Below are 13058 nucleotides of genomic sequence, written 5' to 3'. Positions count from 1 at the left end.
TAGTGAAAAAAAATAACTTTTGTAAAGTGTTCTTCGGAAAATGGAAGCATAGTTCAAGTACTGAACAATTTTTTAATGAAGAGAGTTATCTTCAAAGTAATAGTTTGCTGCATGCAGTTGACACCAGTGGTGGAGCTTATGAAGATAAGGATGGTTGTGTAATGGAAAAGGAGAAAATGGTTCCAAGAAATGAGGAAGAAGTGTTAGCTGATGAGGTTATGGGGAAACGTCCTAAAGCCCCAGTGTACACTTGGAATTGTAGTAGTATTTGTACTGTACGACAAGAATCTATTGATAAATTACGTGACTTTCTAAGAGAATATAGTACAAGAAAGTGTTAAACAGAAGAATAAGGTGCTTCAAAGACTAGATCCATGCAGAGTGAGAAAGAATACTGGTTTGCAAGGACATTCTCTGGCTTGTCTTTCTAGGAAAGTTTGTCAAAGTGTTTTTCACCATTTTAGGATGCTGGCAGTTCATCATACTGAAATGAGAAAGTTTGTGAGAAGATTGTATTTTGCTAAAAGTCCAGCACTAAAGTTACATGAGTTGAATAGTGCTCTGTTCCGTGGATCTGTATCAGATGTGAAGAAGGTTTGTGAGGATATTGAGTTTTGTTACTTTGGTCCAGATCATTTAGATCCCACGTGTTAGAAAATTAACATTTAGTTTTTTAAAACAGGACTATTAGGTTATGCCATATTTCCTTTTTTGTTTTTTATTGGTCAGATAGAACGTAACATTACAGACAGCTACGTCTCTCTAGACCGTCAGAACTTTCGGGAGATCGCGGTTCAATTGAAGAATATCACCGGCCCGTCTATGTAAATAATACCCGACTCCCCAATTATAATAAGGTGAGTTAGCAGCAATTCTATGGGCAACAGACGCTTTTCTCAAAGCTTTAATCATGTGCTTTATGAAAATTAGCTTGCCGGACAATAGATAATGCTCGGCAAAAATTATTGTAGAGCTTTTCTCGACTAATAATATATCCGTAATAGACCAAATTTGCAGTATTTAGTAAATAGGAGGCTATTTTAGTACCATCTTCATGTAATAATCCCCCTTGGGTACAACTATATAATTTTGTACACAACAATATATTCAGACAAATAATATTCTCGTATACTCCTTCCCTAGGGACAGCAACGTAAGAAAATAGGAGACAACTATATTTTCTGTCTTGATAAAGATGGCAGTATCAGTATAAAAGCCATCGAAACGCGTCGACGCCAACATCTTTGGAAACACAATCCCATAACCAGCACAGAATAACGAGCATATAATTGGAAATATTACTTTCTGTATTGCTGAGTCCAATGGATGTGTAGCAGTAAAGAACATAAATTGGGGTCTTACTTTCATGTTTGTCTCCATGATGCTGGTCATCACTCTTGGATGTCTGTAATTGTGTAAATTCTGTAATTTTGTGTATGTTTTTTACATTGATTGTGTTTTTAACATATGTGTTTTAATGAAATTGTATTATGATTAGACTTTTAAAGACTATAGAAAGATTTCTGTGACAATAAAATCGTTTTTAATAAATTGAGACAAGTTTAGAAAACCCGTTTTTTACTCCAGATAAGTAAGCGCAAGCAAGGGAATTATTCCTTTTTCTTATGGTTGAACGACCTCATTTTCCTTGCAAACTGCCAAGGGGTCCCTCTCTTTTTCTCTACTAATATATGCACAACCTGTTGGTTGGAGAGGTCAGTTTTCCTATCTTTTTATAGTTATTAGTGCATAGCACTCCCTATTTTTCTATCAAGTAAAAGGGATAACATACGAATTCTACAATGGATAAATTAAAAACCTTTGGTTTTTCGGAAGATCAATTTAATAAATTAATCAATCAGAATCCACGTAGTAGCAATTCTAAAGGACTCAATAATATGAGCCAAGACCAATTGATAAAGATCCTAAATCAAAAAAAGAAACTAATCCGGACAGAGCTCCATGCAGAATTTCTAATTGAGTATCTGAAAGCAGGAGTGATTCCAATAGGACTACAAGTCAGGAATGAGCCCGGCTTGTTTATTGAAAACCCGAAGTTTATTGAAACCTGGACTTACATTGCTAATAGGTGCAGTCGTGATTGGCTCATTTTAATTATCGAAACTGCGCAGGAACTTTTAGATATAGAAAAACGAGAGATAGAAAACTTAGAATCCCAGCTTAAACAAAGTTTAGCATTAGAAGAAGCCAAAAGCAAAATTGAAGAACTAGAAAGAGATTCACAGGGATATAGGGAATATCTTACTAATAAAAAAATGAGGAAATTGAGAAAAGACATAGAGAAATTTAGTGTGGAAAATATTTATCCATACACAAAGAAAGATTATTTCGAGAATAGAAAAGATCAGAGATGGGAAAAACCCCAACTTTACAGACCAGTATACTCTAGAGGGGGTGAGAAACATATAACCTTCTCTGAGACCTCGGGATCAAGTAGTGATGAGGAACAGATGGGGCCACAAAATTACAAAGGAACACCAACATATGAACGGGACAATTTTTTAGGGAAACGACAATTCCGGGGACAAAGGGGCTACAGGGGATACAACCGGCAAGAACCCCAGAGAAACCATCCACCTCACAATGGAGGCCAGGAGTACCTCACAACAAGGAACAAACAATATTGGAGGTAGATGAACTTCCGATTTTTAATTTGTCTCATAGAACTCTTAATAAACATGAACAAGATGTACTCAAAAAGGGCTTTAGTTTTGCACCCACGGCTCCATACAACATGTTCGAATTAGAAAGGGATTTAAAAAAATTCTTCAGGAAAATTCGTCTAACTAGATTCTTTGAAGATAAAGTGTACAACACTGCTCCCAACGTTTCCGGTTTCAAACCGGAATCCAGTTTCACTCCCAATTTGACACATGTCGATAAAAATGTAGAAACTTTTGAAAAGGTAGTTGAAATGGAGATAAAAAGTTTGAAAAAAACGAAGAATAACAACTTCCATAATAACATGAGCAAAGATCAGAGGATAGCCTTGAAAACCTTACAGGACTGTGACGACATAATAGTGAAACCAGCTGATAAGGGTGGAGGAGTTGTAATTTTAGACTCTAGAGACTATGATACAAGAATGAAAAAACTATTAGATGTGAAAGACCATTATCAGCGCATCAGAAATACTAGTATTGAGGTTCTAAAAAGAGATGTTGACATCCTTCTAACCAAGGGAAAAGAGGAAGGTTGGATTTGTGAGAATGAATACAAATTTCTTAAAAATTTGCATCCAGTAATCCCGGCAATCTATGGATTGCCTAAAATCCATAAAAGTATACACGATCCACCCATGAGGCCCATTGTAAGTAGCATAGGATCCGTTCTGGAACCACTTAGTAAATATGTCGATTTCTTCCTAAGACCGATCGTGCAGAAACAGAGGTCATACCTAAAAGATACTGCGCATGCCATTTCTATTTTTGAGGGGCAGGGCTTCAACAGGGTGACCCAACTTTTGGTCACCCTAGATATTGAAGCCCTTTACACCAATTTCCCCCAAGATAGTACAATAGAAGTCATCTCTACCATATTAGAAGAGGAAGATCTCAAAGGAGGAAATAGAGAATTTATTACATCATGTATAAAGATGGTATTGAAGAATAATATTTTTCTCTTCAAAGATGAACTCTATTTACAAACAAAAGGCACCAGTATGGGAGCAACTTGTGCTCCCAGCCTGGCTTGCCTTTATGTGGGAGAGTTTGAACAACAAAATATATTTAATGAGATGGCCCCATTTTTTGAAATTGTAGGGCACTGGCATCGCTATATCGATGATATTATTTTCATATGGAATGGCCCCAGCACACTACTAACAGAATTTTTAGAATGGCTCAACCTAGCGGATCCGAATCTTAAGTTCACAGCTCACTATAGTGATCAGAGTGTAGAATTTTTAGACTTAAAGATCAAGGAGTTTAATGGCGAATTACAGGTAGAACTCTTTACTAAACCCACTGATAAAAACACTCTCCTACAGTACAATAGCAACCACCCCCATTCACAAAAAGATAACATTCCTTTTGGGGAATTTCTCAGATTACGCAGAAATTGTACCAACGTCTCTGACTTCTACAAACATGCAGAGATCATGAAAACTAAATTTAAAGCACGAGGGTACCCCAATAAATTAATAAAAAACTCATTAAAGAGAGCTAGGTTCTATAACAGAGAGAGTCTTTTTGAACCCAAAGCAATTAAAAACAATCCAGCAACGGGAAAGGTGATTTTTGTAACTCAATTTTCCAACATCAGTGACCAAATTAAAAACATTGTCAACAGAAATTGGAAAATCCTTAATTATGGTACACAAATTCAGTTGCCGAAACCCCTTTTCTCGTTCAGAAGAAATAAAACCATTAGAAACTCGTTAGTGAGAACATACCCAAAAACAGGGGAGAAGCAAACTACCTTAGAGGGTAACAAAGCAAAGGGTAACAATAAATGTGGTACGTGCTCAGTATGTGCCCAATGCCTGGAAGGAAAAAATATAACATTTGCAGGCCAAAATCTGAATACCACAACATTAAACAACTGTAGAAGTAAAAACATTGTGTACCTTCTTATATGCCCCTGCAATCAGGGATATGTAGGGGAAACCAGTAGAGAACTACGTGTGCGCATTTTGGAGCATAAGTCTGCTATAAGAACAAAAAAAGAGAATGCTCCTTTAGTTGAACATTTTTGCAAGATGAACCATGGCTGTGATGAGTTTAAATGGTTCATATTGGAGAAAATCACCATGAATAGACGAGGTCGTGATATGGATTCAGTAAGAAAGAAAAGAGAACAGTGGTACATATGCCACTTAAACACAGTAGATAAGGGATTGAATTCTAGAGAAGACTGGATGAAGTTAATCACGAAGTATTGAGGAAGTATATTTATAGTCCTTCTGATTTAATAGAACAACTTAATGTCGATAGGTGGACATGTACCACGAATGGAATAATATGTGATACACTGCAATACCATGTCATGTATAGAAATGGATGCATTAGCAATGTAATAATATGCTTGATACATATTGGAGCTCTCAATGTTTGATAACAAAACAATGAATATTCTTGAAAAGCATCACTATATAATACTGAAATACTGAAAACCTAAAGAGTAACAACAATTTCCTCTATAAATTGTCTGGAATATACTATGATAATGTAAGACAATAGTACACATGTTAACATTACTGTGATGACTATGTACAAAATGTCGATAGGAGGAGATGTATTATGAATAATGCGATGTATGTAGGAATAATGTATTACGTGCAGGTGCAGATGCACTAGCATTAGAATTGTGTTTCAAACATATGGGAGCACCCTTTTTGTACTATGATGTAAAAACATACGGTATTGATATTTCAAAGTTATATCGCATTTTTATCTGTATTTGCTGCATAAAGATAAGCATATGAATTGTTTGTAGCATGAAACCAAAAAAGGCTGTTTACATGTACAGAAGTATCTTCAATTTAAGAATATTTTAGGGGTTAACATATAAAGCTGTACTACGCACTAGCATGAGGTCCTGCACGCATACCAGTATCCCCGTTGTTGTACTAGTGAATTTTCGGGTAAAAGATACAACTACACTTGTTAATTCAATCAGGATGCTTAGATCGCATCAAAATATATATTACAGTCTAGCTAGGACATAGTCACAAAGTAAACAATAGAAAGTAACAACCGTTGACGATGTCTGTAGGTCAGGGTTATTTAGAACATTAAAATTTTGGGCAAACATCTTAATGCAACGCAACACGCGATCAATAAAGTTGCGATTCTCAGTAACAGGGATACACATTTTTTGTATCCAGTGTGTTTGGACTACGATAAAAAAAATAAAAAAAATATGGCAGCATCGGCCCAATCGGACAGTTACACCAGTTTGACTGACAGGATTCAGTGCAAATAAGAGGAATAGGAAAGTGAGAACTCATTGACGACACTCTCTTCGGATTGGCCAAATGAGAGAGCTCAACCAATCACCATTAATTTTAGATGAGGAAACACTTCCGTATGCACCAGTTGCTACGTGACGTTTGTAACCCAACTACAGTCACAATACGCAACACGTGGGTTTTTTTTGGCTACCAATTAGAAGCCGTGACTCTTAGTTTAAATACACGCAACGAGTCTCCTTTTGCGGGTAATCTTTCGAACCAGACACGAAGACCGCAACCGGACCACGTCGGATGCAACATTAAGGTACGACTGGCTGTGAGCACTAGGAATCTTCGTATCACTATGTGCGCTATACACATGTGACATTGTACGTTTATTATTTTCTAGACCCACCAGAGTCTCAAGGAGGACAATAAGCCTCGAGTGGTTGGGCGTCGAGTTGGTATTTCCACTCGTTATCACGTATCACAGTTAAAGAAAAAAGATTAGAAACGATGGTTTGGAGCTACACCTAAAACAAGGTAAATTGTTATTTTTAGCTCACATCAGAAGATCATTTAGATCCCACGTGTTAGAAAATTAACATTTAGTTTTTTAAAACAGGACTATTAGGTTATGCCATATTTCCTTTTTTGTTTTTTATTGGTCAGATAGAACGTAACATTACAGACAGCTACGTCTCTCTAGACCGTCAGAACTTTCGGGAGATCGCGGTTCAATTGAAGAATATCACCGGCCCGTCTATGTAAATAATACCCGACTCCCCAATTATAATAAGGTGAGTTAGCAGCAATTCTATGGGCAACAGACGCTTTTCTCAAAGCTTTAATCATGTGCTTTATGAAAATTAGCTTGCCGGACAATAGATAATGCTCGGCAAAAATTATTGTAGAGCTTTTCTCGACTAATAATATATCCGTAATAGACCAAATTTGCAGTATTTAGTAAATAGGAGGCTATTTTAGTACCATCTTCATGTAATAATCCCCCTTGGGTACAACTATATAATTTTGTACACAACAATATATTCAGACAAATAATATTCTCGTATACTCCTTCCCTAGGGACAGCAACGTAAGAAAATAGGAGACAACTATATTTTCTGTCTTGATAAAGATGGCAGTATCAGTATAAAAGCCATCGAAACGCGTCGACGCCAACATCTTTGGAAACACAATCCCATAACCAGCACAGAATAACGAGCATATAATTGGAAATATTACTTTCTGTATTGCTGAGTCCAATGGATGTGTAGCAGTAAAGAACATAAATTGGGGTCTTACTTTCATGTTTGTCTCCATGATGCTGGTCATCACTCTTGGATGTCTGTAATTGTGTAAATTCTGTAATTTTGTGTATGTTTTTTACATTGATTGTGTTTTTAACATATGTGTTTCAATGAAATTGTATTATGATTAGACTTTTAAAGACTATAGAAAGATTTCTGTGACAATAAAATCTTTTTTAATAAATTGAGACAAGTTTAGAAAACCCGTTTTTTACTCCAGATAAGTAAGCGCAAGCAAGGGAATTATTCCTTTTTCTTATGGTTGAACGACCTCATTTTCCTTGCAAACTGCCAAGGGGTCCCTCTCTTTTTCTCTACCCAGAGCAAGAAAGTGCAGGAGTTGACACAGTTATTGAGGAAAATGTGGAAGAGAATGTAGAACCCACTGTTAGTATAAAATTTGAAGATCAAAAGACAAAATTTACTATCATCTCTAATGAAAGACCACATATTACTTGTATCTGTTGCCGGAGAAGCCATTATAAAACTCAAACAAAGAATGTTGATCTCTATAAAAAAAAGTGAAAAAGAAAATAATTATAAGTGGAAGGATTTTGCTACATATTTGTTTCTGGAAAATTGTTTTGATTTGGGTGAAGATCAGAGTATTTGTAAATACTGTTATAACAAGTTAGAAGAAAATAAAATGCCAGCTAGAGCTGTACATAATAATTTAGAATTGGTTGATATTCCTGCAGAACTTAGTGATTTAAATACGTATGAGTCTATACTCATTCAATGTGTCCATCCGTTTCAGACTATAGTTCGTATGGAGCCCAAAACAGGTAAATTACCTCCTTCAGATTTACAAAGAGGTTTAAAAGGAAGAGTTGTCTATTTGCCATTAGATTTGAAAAAAAATATTGAAACAATTGATGCAGATAGTTTGGAAACTGAACCATTAGTTATTCTGGTTAATGGTGTACCTACAAAGAATAAGAAAATTTGGCAGGAGCTAGTAGATGTACGAAAAGTACAAAGAGCAAATTTATATTTGAAAAGAAATAATAAGTACTATGAATCAATTTATATGGATGAAGATGAGGAAGTTTTACTAGTAGACACAGGAATACCAACTGGGCAAATTGAAAAAGTGGATAAGTCAAAAAAAGAAGAAATTTATGAACATTTCAGCATACATCCTCTTCATTCTAAAGAAGTTATGGGAAACACTACTGATCTGTTTCAGATGAAAAAAGCAAAAGGAACTTCCGTGAGTGTATGGGAGGAGAGCTTGGAAGCTCGTTGTTTTCCCCAGCTGTTTCCTACAGGAAAAGGTGGACGATATGATGAACGTCCAGTACAGATTCCTGCCTCTGAGTATCGGACTACAAGATTATATGCAGAAGATCCAAGATTTCGTCAAAGTATTCCTTATTTGTTCCATCTTTTATTTGAAAGTGACTTGTCTGCACTATCTTATGCAGTAAATCACATTTTAAAAATTGGAGTACATCTACATAATGTGTCTGCAAAGGATTTTATGAACAAAGTGCAACAGCGAGATGATCATTTGGAATCTCAATTGATTAATCTGATGGCTTGTCAGCGTGGAACTAATGAATATTGGTACCGACGCCATGGAGAATTGAAATGTATGTTACGGAATTTAGGAACTCCTACATGGTTCCTTACCCTAGCTGTGCTGAGTACGCTTGGGATGATTTACTGGATTATCTTCGAGAGGCAAATTCAAATATTGAAAACATCCAATACAAGACAGCAGGAGAATTGTGCTCATTGGATCCGGTTAATGTTTGCAGATATTTCAATCATAGATTTGAGGCTATGATGTCCTTCATCTGCAATAAAAAAAATCCACCTCTTGGAGAAGTTGTGGATTTCTTTTGGAGAAAAGAGTACCAAGCAAGAGGTGCTCCACATATTCATATGCTGTTGTGGATCAAGGATGCCCCAAAATTTGGAACAGATTCTGATGATGCAGTTTTATCTTTCATTGAAGAATATGCAACATGTGCTATACCTAAAAGCACAGAAGAAAAAAACTTAAAAGAGCAAGTTTTACGTTTCCAAAGTCATCGGTGTGGAAAATACTGTCGGCGAAAGTACAAGAGTAAAGATAAATTGTACACAAAATGTTGATTTGGATTTCCACGACCTGTTCTTTCAAAAGGAAGAGTAAACAGTTTTATGTCAGCTGTGCGACATACCATTACAAGAAAATCTCCGAAAAATACCTACAACCTAAGAAGAAAAGAAGAGTCAAAATATATAAATGACTACAACCCAGTCATTTTATCCATGTGGAATGCTAACATGGATATTCAGTATGTAGCTGACAATTCTTTTGCTGTTGCTCGGTATGTCACATCTTACATCACTAAATCTGAGAAAACGGAATTGAAAGAAATGTGGGAAGAGATTTCTCACGAGAAGACTGTCAGTAAAAAGCTATACAGTTTCAGTTTAAAGATGTTATCGCATCGAGAAATTGGCTCATATGAATGCTCAGATAGGTTATCATCTGCAAGTCTGTACTCTAAATCCAGAAGAATAATTTGGGTAAGTTTAGGCCTTGCAGGAATGCGAAATCGGGTACTGAAATCTTTTCGAGAAATTGAATATTTAGCAGAGAAAGAACTAGAAAGTACAGACATTTTGAAAACAAATATGTTGGACACATATTACCCAAACAGAAGTCATCATCTTGAGAACATGTGTCTCTATGAAGTGCTGCAGAACTACATTTATAAACGGAATGCCACAGAAGACATCAACAATGGAAAATATAAAGTCATTGGTGAGGAAGGATGTTTGGTGAAACAAACAAAAGGAAGTTTGATCACAGGAAGCTGAGTTGCGACACTACTGACAAAAAGGAATTTTACTACTTAGCACTTTTACAGCTGTTTAAACCATGGCGTTCAGAGGATGAATTACTTGGAGATTTTCAGAGCTATGAAGATTCCTTTAATGCATGCAAAGATAACATAGAATGCAGTACTTTCTCAAATTATGTACAAATGTTAAATGAAGAAATTGAACAAGAAGCTACAATTGCAGCTGAAGTAGCTAGAGACAGTTCTCAAGACAGTCAAAGTTCTGGTACGCTCAGTCAAGATCCCCTAGGACAATCAATCGTAGAAAATGAAGCTGCAATAGCCATGACTGAAGTGGAAACAGCTATGAATCAAGCTCAGGAAGATTTAATAGACTTACCAAATTTGGAACAACAACTGAATGATGAACAACAACAAATTTATGAAGAAGTCACAAAACAAATTGATCATGGATTACTACATGAAAATAAAGAGTGCTCATGCACAGCATTTGAACCAATCAGAATGTATGTGAGTGGACGAGCTGGAACTGGAAAAAGTTTCTTGATTAAAGTAATTAGAAGCTACCTACAGAAAAAAACTGATTCACCTTTGTCTTGTGTTGTTACTGCTCCAACTGGGTTAGCAGCATATAACATAAAAGGAATTACCTTACATCGTTTGCTAATGTTACCAGTAGAGCATGAGAACAAAATAGAATACCACAAGCTAACAGGAGAAGCATGTTTTGAAGTTTTAAGACTGTTGAAGAAAATGAAAGTTCTCATTATTGAAGACGTAAGCATGGTATCAAACTTAATGCTTGCCTTTGTGCATTTAAGAATGCAGCAAATTCTAAAGACAGACTATGATGTGTTATTTGGAGGAAAACATGTTATAGTTTTTGGGGATCTACTGCAGCTCACTCCAGTTAAAGGACAACCAGTATTTAATACTGTTACACATGAAGACACGAAAAAGTCGTTAGGAAGTATAGGTGTTTAAAGAATAAAGCAGCAGGGTTTTAAGTGAGTGCACAGCCTGGACTTGTCACTTTGTCAGTAGTGATAGTATTGCCCACCTCAAATGGTCAGCTGCTTAAATGACCACAAATATAACAGTTATCCACAAATATGAGAGGCAACACCTAAGCAAAAGTGTTAACTGGTTTCAAAACAAACAACTAAATGTCGAATCCACACAGTAGTTGAGTATTTGCTTGAATTCCTTTATTCCAAGATTCAGTGTGACCAGATCCGCAGCCAACGCGTTTTGCCCAAGCATGGGCTTTTTCAAGGCGAGTTTCAACAATAAAAAAATATACACGTCAAATGAGGGTAGTATGACGAAAGCGGCAGGACCCACGACGGTTTTCATCGTGCCTCGGACCTCGGACCACGGCTGATCTCTTTTCACTTTCTGTGTTTACACTGACCAGTTAGGAGAAATTGATTACAGAGATTACTGTATGGTATACACCTAAACGGACGCTCGAAAGCTATCGGCTTTTTACCTAGTTAGATTGAACTCTGGGTCCTGCCGCTTTCGTCATACTACCCTCATTTGACGTGTATATTTTTTTAATGGCTGCGGATCTGGTCACACTGAATCTTGGAATAAAGGAATTCAAGCAAATACTCAACTACTGTGTGGATTCGACATTTAGTTGTTTGTTTTGAAACCAGTTAACACTTTTGCTTAGGTGTTGCCTCTCATATTCGTAGGAAGTATAGGTAATGTGAATATTTGGTCATACTTTGAGTACAAAGAACTCATTACCAATATGCGGCAAGCAAATGATGATGATTATGCAAGTATTCTCAAAGATATCAGAATTGGACTACTCACAGAACATGGCAGAAAAGCTTTACAGAGTCGATTGCTATGTAATTTGTTTCCAACAGAACAAATAGTTCCAGGGAAAATATACAAGAAAATTGCAGAAAAAAATACTGTAATCTGCTTAATGCCAACACTACATGAATGCTCTATATTCAATGAAGAACTTTTGAAATTGGAAAATGAAGATATTATGAAAATGGAAGCCGTGGATAAAATACAGCATGAAGGAATAACTATTACATTGACAGGCAAATTGAAAACTAAATTGGATTCTCTAGAGAAAAACATATCGAAAACAGCTGGTTTAGAAAAGAATCTTTATGTATGTATGAACTGTCGAGTAATTTTAAGACGTAATTTGAATGTAGAAAAAGGTTTAGTGAATGGAGCTATGGGTAAAGTTGTGGGTTTTGTTAACTACCAGAAAAAAGATGGAATTGAATTTTTAAAAATAAAATTTGATCAGATTGAAGAGGTTAAAGACATTAGTCGTTGTTCAGTTCGTTTTTTGCTTGTGAAAGACTTATATGTACGTAGGAAGCAGTTTCCATTTTCTCTAGCACATGCTGTAACTATTCACAAATCTCAAGGATTAACTGTAGATAGTGCTTTTATAAACATTGGATCTAGTGTGTTTAAAGAAGGTATGGCATATGTTGCTTTGTCACGAGTGAAAAAATTATCTGGTTTATTCATGATAGACTTTGATGACTCAAAAGTTAGTGCTGATGCAAATTGTGTAAAGGAGTATAATAGATTAAGAAGAAGCTATGCTCCTCATTTAGGTCAGTATCCTGTGTTTGAAAAACGTGTTGTTTGTCGGAAAAGGAGAATTGAGAATATCTGTAATGAGGATGTACAGAAGAGAAAACAAAAGGAGAGTGATGTGATTGCAAGCAAAAAGAAAAAGGACAATGTTGAAGAGGTTGTTGGTTGTCATTTTGAAAATAGCTCTGGTGTCAACTGCTACGCTAATGTAGTGCTGAATGTTGTATTTTATCTTGAAAGTTTGCAAGAGCAGATAATACTAAATCATGAAAAAAGATTTTGTTCTCTGCTGAGTTTCCTTTATGAGAAGCTGAGTAATGATAAAACTAAAATAGAAAGTGCTTCTGATGTTAGAAATCTTTTAGATGTATGTTCTGGATGTACACAATTTACTGAAAATGTCCAGCAAGATGCACAGGAATTCTTAATGTATATGCTTATGGT

Source organism: Triturus cristatus, chromosome 5_1, assembly GCF_964204655.1.
Source record: "Triturus cristatus chromosome 5_1, aTriCri1.1, whole genome shotgun sequence".
Lineage (NCBI taxonomy): Eukaryota > Metazoa > Chordata > Amphibia > Caudata > Salamandridae > Triturus > Triturus cristatus.
The sequence above is the reverse complement of the archived record's forward strand: the minus strand, read 5'-3'. Positions refer to the sequence as shown.